The sequence below is a fragment of the Myotis daubentonii genome, chromosome 2 (genome assembly GCF_963259705.1).
Source record: "Myotis daubentonii chromosome 2, mMyoDau2.1, whole genome shotgun sequence".
Lineage (NCBI taxonomy): Eukaryota > Metazoa > Chordata > Mammalia > Chiroptera > Vespertilionidae > Myotis > Myotis daubentonii.
The window spans coordinates 140,497,759-140,506,126 of NC_081841.1; the positions used below are offsets into that span (position 1 = coordinate 140,497,759).

Genomic DNA, 8,368 nt, shown 5'->3' on the forward strand with positions numbered 1-8,368 from the left:
GGCAATTTCTTAATTTTGTAATAGATGTAATAACTAAGATTTGTGGTACATTTATGCTAGATAATATACTAAAATACTAGGTCATTTAATATTCACAACAACTCTGTGAGATATAGATTATAATTATCTCTATTTCATAAGTGAATATGAAGCTTAAGGAGATCAGGTAACTTGCCCAAGATTGTTTTGCTTCTATGCATCTAGTGAAGCTTGTACTTAAACCTGAGTAATCTGATTCCAGAGCCTATACTTCTAAAGACTAAGCCTTATAACAGATGTACAACTAGTACTTTTGGTAATGTGAGAGTTGCTTTTCTAAGAAATCTCTTGTTTCTTTATTCAATGAAAAAATAAATTATGGTGGTGATGAGGTTCTAGATTCAAACTCACAGTAAGAATATTATTTTACCTTGGACAAATTTTAACAATACAGATATTTGTCTTTATTTTTAATAGTGTAAAAAGAAAGTTATAAAACCTAAGTATCACCAGAAAAAATCGAGTATTTACATCTAGCTTTATCTGAAGAGTAATAGCTCCTCTTTTCCTAATGATAAAACTATAATGATTTAAAATTCATTATTTCCTGTTATTATAATACTAGAGGCCCGGTGCACAAAAATTTGTGCACTCGGGGGGGAGGGGGGGTCCCTCAGCCCGGCCTGTGCACTCTCCCAGTCTGGGAACCCTCGGGAGATAACGACCTGCTGGCTTAGGCCTGCTCCCAGGTGGCAGAGGGCAGGCCCAATCCCTAGGTGCAGCCCCTGGTCGGGCTCAGAGCAGGGCCATTTGGGGAGTTGGGGCACTGCCCCATGTCATGCACAGAGCAGGGAGGATCAGGAGGTTGCGATGCCACCCTCAGTCACGCTCAGGGTAGGGCCGATTGGGGGATTGGGGCACCGCCCCCTGTCACACTCAAGGCAGGGTCGATGGGGAGGTTGCGGTGCAACCCCCTGTCACGCACAGAGCAGGGCCAATCAGGGGGTTGGGGCGCTGGCCCCTGTCACTCACAGAGCAGAGCCCATCAGAGGGGTTGGGGCGCCGCCACTCTCACACTCAGGGCAGGGCCGAAGGGGAGGTTATGGCTCTACCCCGTCACACACAGAGCAGGACCCGTTGGGGGGGGGGCGGAGGGGGAGAGGGGGTTGGGGCACCACACCCTGTCACACACAGAGCAGGGCCGATCAGGGGGTTGGGGCACTGCACCCTGTCACACACAGAGCCGCAGAGCGATCAGGGGGTTGGGCAGCTCCCCCCTATCAGGTACAGAGCAGGGCTGATCAGGGGGTTGGGGCGCCTTCCCCTGTCCCGAACAGAGCAGGGCGGATAGGGAGGTTGTGGCCCCGCCCCCTGTCGCACACAGAGCCGCAGGGCGATCAGGGGGTTCAGGGGGTTTGGGCACTGCCCCCTGTCACACTGATGCCAGTGCCGGGAGGCCTCGCGGCTCCGCTGATCCCCGTGCACTGGGTGTGTGTGTGGGGGGGGAGTGTCCCTCAGCCCAGCCTGCCCCCTCTCACATACTGGGAGCCCTCAGGCATTGACCCCCATCACCCTCCAATCGCAGGATCGGCCCCTTGCCCAGGCCTGATGCCTCTGGCTGAGGCGTCCGGCCTGGGCAGCGGGGACCCGCAGCTGCAGCGGCCCCACGACCGTGGGCTTTGCTTTAGGCCCAGGCAAGGGACCCCTAGCTCCTGGGACTGCCAGCTTCGACCGGTGCCCAGCTCCCATCGCTGGCTCCACCCCTACTTCCTGCTATCACTGGCCAGGGCGGAAAAGGCACCTGATTCTCTGATCATGGCTGGGGGGCAGGGCAAAGGCGGCCCCAGGGCCGCCTTTGCCCCGCCCCCCAGCTCTTAGCTCCCCCCTGGGTTTCCGATCACTGTCAGTGGCAGGGGGCTTCTTCCTGCTTTCCCTTTGGCCTCCCTGCATTGTGCCTACATATGCAAATTAACCGCCATCTTGTTCGCAGTTAACTGCCATCTCAGTTGGCAGTTAATTTGCATATAGCCCTGATTAGCCAATGAAAAGGGTAGCTCATATGCCAATTACCATTTTTCTCTTTTATTAGTGTTGACTAGAGGCCCGGTGCACAAAAATTTGTGCACTCGGGGTTCTGAGAGGAGGTCCCTCAGCCTGGCCTGTGCCCTCTCACAGTCTGGGACCCATCAGGAGATAAGGACCTGCTGGCTTAGGCCTGCTCCCGGGTGGCAGAGGGCAGGCCCAATCCCTAGGTGCAGCCCCTGGTCGGGCTCAGAGCAGGGCCGATTGGGGAGTTGGGGCACCACCCCCTGTCATGCACAGAGCAGGGCGGATTGGGAGGTTGCCATGCCACCCTCAGTCATGCTCAGGGTAGGGCCGATTGGGGGGTTGGGGCACCACCCCCTGTCACACTCAAGGCAGGGTCCATAGGGAGGTTGCAGCGCCACTCCTGTCATGCACAGAGCAGGGCCGATCAGAGGGTTGGGGCTCTGCACCCTGTCACACTGATCCCGGTGCTGGGAAGCCTCGCTGCTCCGCTGATCCCTGGCCCGGAGGCCTCTCGGCTCCGCTGATCACCGGGGCTGGGAGGCCTCTCGGCTGATCACCGGGCCGGGAGGCCTCTGGACTCCGCTGATCACAGGGGCTAGGAGGCCTCTCGGCTCCGCTGATCACCGGGGCTGGGAGGCCTCTCGGCTGATCACCGGGCCGGGAGGCCTCTGGACTCCGCTGATCACAGGGGCTAGGAGGCCTCTCGGCTCCGCTGATCACCAGGGCCTGGAGGCCTCTCGACTCCGCTGATCACCGGGCCGGGAGGCCTCTGGACTCCGCTGATCACAGGGGCCGGGAGGCCTCTCGGCTCCGCTGATCACCGGGGCCAGGAGGCCTCTCGGCTGATCACCGGGCCGGGAGGCCTCTCGGCTGATCACAGGGCCGGGAGGCCTCTGGACTCCGCTGATCACAGGGGCTGGGAGGCCTCTCGGCTCCGCTGATCACCGGGGCCGGGAGGCCTCTGGACTCCGCTGATCACCGGGCCGGGAGGCCTCTGGACTCCGCTGATCACAGGGTCCGGGAGGCCTCTTGGCTCCGCTGATCACCGGGGCCGGGAGGCCTCTGGACTCCGCTGATCACCGGGCCGGGAGGCCTCTCGACTCCGCTGATCACTGGGGCCGGGAGGCCTCTCGGCTCCGCTGATCGCGGGGCCTCCGACTCCGCTGATCACCGGGGCCGGGAGGCCTCTCGGCTCCGCTGATCCCAGGCCCTGAGGCCTCTCTGCCCTGCTGCTTCAGGGCTGTTTGGCTTCGCTCTGCTTGGAGCCTGAGTATGCAAATTAACCGCCATCTTTTAGCTTCTATAATTGAAACATTGTATCTTTTGGAGTTGTTGCTTCAGGAGCTCAGAGCCCTGCAGCTGCGGGGATCCTTGACTTTCTCCATCGCTGGGGCAACCAAGCCTCCTATTCTCAGCTGCCTGGCTGCCAGCCGCCATCTTGGCTGACAGTTAATTTGCATATCTCGCTGATTAGCCAATGAAAAAGGTATCGGTTGTACGCCAATTACCATTTTTCTCTTTTATTAGTATAGGATAACAAAAATTCCCAAAGGTCATTTCACTGACACTCTATTTCTAGCAACTTGAGAGATATTAGTTCCTGATTTTAACTTTCATTAATGATCTCAAGTTTTATATTGAAGTATAAAGAAAAGTGGCTTGCGTTATCCAGACAATACTGTCTAAGAAACATCACATTATCACAATTTATTATATGAAAACTGATTCTATACAAGAAGTGCCTGTATTAAACAAAGAATGTTATTTTTAGAGAGGAATTGCCATTAAAGAACTTATTTTCAACTATTGCAGGAATATATTTACTACTAATAATAAAGATATTTTTGTAGCCAGATCCCATACAATAAGAACATAATTTTAAGAGAAAGAAATGATTATATACGTATGTGTGTGTCGGATGGAGTAATTATCAAGTATGTGCATTTATCACCACTCAGTTTAGTGGAATTTTGTTCTTTATACAAAAGGTTAGAAGATTTTTGTAATACAAAATGTTAGATTTATTTTTTCCTTCCATAGTATTACAATTAGGGTCAATTAAACTGCAGCATAATACAAAAGATATGAGAACTAATCATGAGCTCAGAAAGGAATTAGGTAAGGGTTGAGAAATAGTCCTATAAAATTATGGAGAGGTGACCCCGAGCCAGTCTACTTACCATTTCCATATTAGAAAAATTAGAGCATGCTAAATGAAATAAAGACTACATCACTGAAACAAATGAAAGGAAAATAGATATTTTTACAAAGAAGATTCTGTAATTAACCTATGGGACTCTATGTGATTATAAATTATGGCAGTAAATTACTGAGAATGCCTTAAAATAAGATACATAGAAAATAGTGTCTGAGTAGTTCCTGAATTATAACAAGATGATATACAATAAGTTGGCCTGCTGAGGTCAGGAATGAGATTTCTTGTCTTTTTTTAATGTTACAATACCATACAATTAGGGACCCAACTTTTTCAAGGCTGGGTCTTTTATGGAGATGAAACAGTATACAGAGAGTCATTTGTCAATTTTTAGTATGTACATAAAAGAAAACATTAGTGTTGAGAATATTACCAATAGAGAAGAGTTTGCAATCCCACAAGATAATGCATAAAATATACTCTTAGTTTTAGAAGTATTTTTTTTTTCTTTTTAATGATCAGCAAAGGTAAGAATCTTTTTTTTTTTTAAAGGAGAATACTTTTTTTTTTTAAATATATTTTATTGATTTTTTACAGAGAGGAAGGGAGAGAGATAGAGAGTTAGAAACATCGATGAGAGAGAAACGTCAATCAGCTGCCTCCTGCACATCTCCTACTGGGGATGTGCCCGCAACCCAGGTACATGCCCTTGACCGGAATCGAACCTGGGACCTTTCAGTCCGCAGGCCGACGCTCTATCCACTGAGCCAAACCGGTTTCGGCAAGGTAAGAATCTTAAAACTATAAAAAAAACAAAAAACAAAGAACAGCTTCAGCCCTAATCGGCTTTCTCAGTGGATAGAGCATCAGCCTGTGGACTCAAGGGTCCCAGGTTCAATTTCGGTCAAGGGCATGTACCTTGGTTGCCGGCACATCTCCAGTAGGGAGTGTGCAAGAAGCAGCTGATTGATGTTTCTCTCTCATCTATGTTTCTAACTGTCTCCCTCTCCCTTCCTCTCTGTAAAAAAATCAATAAAATATATTTTTTTAAAAAAACAGCTTCAGAGGTAAAATATCCATTCTTTAATGTGTTTCTAGATTTGGTGGCTATGGTCTTGCTGATGCCATAAAAGCGGCACTATAATCCAAATCCTACATTTTAAAAAAAGGATTTTTTTTTCACCTCCAAGAAAAGCTTTTTGTATTTTGTCAAAAAACAATGCAGTTGCCCTAGCTGGTTTGGCTCAGTGGATACAGCATCAGCCTGTGGACTGAAGGGTCCTGGGTTTGATTTTAGTCAAGGGCACATGCCGGGTTGCGGCCCCGTTCTCCAGTAGTGGGTGTGCAGGAGGCAGCAGATCAATGATTCTCTCTCATTTATGTTTCTATCTCTTTCTCCCTCTCCCTTCCTCTCTGAAATCAATAAAAATATATTTTTAAAAACCAACAACAATGTGGTTATTTTAAAAATGAGAAATTATATCTCTGGGACCCTGTGTTTATCTACTGAGTTCAGTGTTTCAATTTAATCCACTGTGTGTGTGTGTGTGTGTGTGTGTGTGTGTGTGTGTGCGCACACCTATAGAGAATCTCCTACTGTATCAAATTTGGCCATGTCCTAGGGTACAACAGTGAACAAAATGGACTTTATCCTTATCTTCAGGACCCACACAGAGAAGGGAACTAAAACTTAGTTCCAAAATGTTATGATAGAAATATTAGGTATATAACAGGTCCTCAAGGGCTTCTTGGAGGTCACTAAATGGAGAACTCTAACCAGATTACAGTGATGTGGACACTTCGCAAATAAAGTTTTAGAGGCAGGAGAGAGCATAGTATGATTTATAAATGGAAAGAGTTTAATGTTTAAAGTGTATGCTTAGTTAGAGTGACAGAGATGAAGTTGGAGAAGAATGTGGTTGTAGGACTATACAGAGCCTTGCAAGACTTTATCCTAATGGCAGATTTTGAGCAGGAGAAATTTAGCAACTTGCTATCACAATAAGAAAATTTAAGACAATGTTCTTAGAAATTACTGTATTAAACAGAGTAAACTAGCCAAGATACAGAAAATCTGAAGCACAGTAATGGGCCAAGAACATGTGGCGTATAATTTACATTAATAAATTTGACTACTTGGAAAAATGGATAAAACCTTAGAAATATATTACCAAAAAACTGGATTAGTTAGAAATAAAATTTCTGAATAGATTTGTATCCATCTAAGCCAGGGGTCCTCAAACTTTTTAAACAGGGGGCCAGTTCACTGTCCCTCAGACCGTTGGAGGGTCGGACTATAGTTTAAAAAAAAAAAAAACTATGAACAAATTCCTATGCACACTGCACATATCTTATTTTGAAGTAAAAAACCAAAATGGGAACAAATACAATATTTGTATTTGCATGTGGCCCGTGGGCCGTAGTTTGAGGACCCCTGATCTAAGCCATTGAAATAATAATAATAATAATAATAATAATAATAATAATAAACTTCTGACAGTAAAACACCATGTTCACATGGCTGGTGGGTTTCACAAAACATTGAAAATATAAATCCAATTTGATAAAAAAATGTATATGTTTTAACAATGTTGGTATTAACAAAATGGATTCCACTGAGCCACCCTACAACCAAAAGAGAGATGGGGAAATCATTAAGGAAATCAGCACCTATTTTAAGAAAATTGATGACAACCCTGACACAATAGCATTTGTGCCAATTTCTGGTTGGTATAGTGACGACAAGCTGGGTCCAAGTGCTAGCATGCCTAGGTTAAAGGGATTGAAAGTCATCCATATGATGGCAATGCCAGTGGAACCACACTGCTTGACTCTCTGGATTGCATCCTGCCACCACCTTGTCCAACTGACAAGCCCGTGTGTCTGTCCCTCCAGGATGTCTACAAAATTGGTGATATTAGTTCTGTCCCTGTGGGCCGAGTGGAGACTGGTATTCTCAAACTCGGTATGGTGGTCACCTTTGCTCCAGTCAGCGTTACAACTGAAGTAAAGTGTGTTGAAATGCACCATGAAGCTTTGAGTAAGCTCTTTCTGGAGACAATGTGGGCTTCATATCAAGAATGTATCTGTCAAAGGTGTTCATCATGACAACATGGCTGGTGACAGCAAAAATGATCCACCAATGGAAGCAGCTGGCTTCACAGCTCAGGTGATTATCCTGAACCATCCAGGCCAAATCAGTGCTGGATATGCACCTGTGTTGAACTGTCACACAGCTCATATTACTTACAAGTTTATTAAGCTAAAGGAGAAGACTGATTATTGTTCTGGGAAAAATCGGGAAGATGGCCCTAAGTTTTTGAAATTTGCCGAAACCGGTTTGGCTCAGTGGATAGTGCGTCGACCTGTGGATTGATCGATGTTTCTCTCTCATCAATGTTTCTAACTCTCTATCTCTCTCCCTTCCTCTCTGTAAAAAATCAATAAAATATGTTTAAAAAATAAAAGAAAAGAAATTTGTTGATTCTGCCATTGTTGATATGGTTCCTAGCAAGCCCATGTGTGTTGAGAGCCTCCATGACTAGCCTCCTCTTCACCCTTTGGCTGGTCATGATATGAGATAGTCAGTTCCAATGGATGTCATTAAAGCAATAGACTAGAAGGTACCTGGAGCTGGCAAAGTCACCAAGTCTGCCCAGAAAGCTTAGAGATCTACATGAATATTATCCCCAACTAGAGGCCCAATGCACACATTGTGCACAGGTGGGGTCCCTAGGCCTGGATGGCGATCAGGGCCAATTGTGGGGAGGGACCGGGGAGGTTGGCTATGAGAGCACACTGACCACAAGGGGGCAGCTCCTGTGTTGAGCGTTTACCCCCTGGTGGTCAGTGTGCATCATAGCGACTGGTTGACTTGTTGTTCCAGTCGTTTTGGTCGTTTGGTCATATATAGATACCTGCCACTCTGGTCTTAATCATTGGTGGATGAACAGTCTTAAAATGCTTTGTCTCGATTGACCCCTTAAGTATAATAGTGAAAGACTGGTTAATGATTATAATGCATTAACCAGAAAGAAAGAAGGCTTTTATTTTTTTTTTGACAATTTTTTTTGTGTGTGTTTGTGTGTGGCAGTTTTAAAGTTATTAGTTTTTTAAATAAGTGTTTTTGAATGGTAACAACTTTACCAAAAATCTGTCACAGAATTTTGAGACCCATTAAATCAA

At 46.2% G+C, this 8,368-nt stretch overlaps 1 pseudogene; it reads left to right on the forward strand.

Annotated features, from left to right (window-relative positions):
- The first annotated feature begins 6,764 nt into the window (after window positions 1-6,764).
- Window positions 6,765-7,803, forward strand: LOC132226700 (elongation factor 1-alpha 1-like; annotated as a pseudogene).
- The last annotated feature ends 565 nt before the right edge of the window (window positions 7,804-8,368 follow it).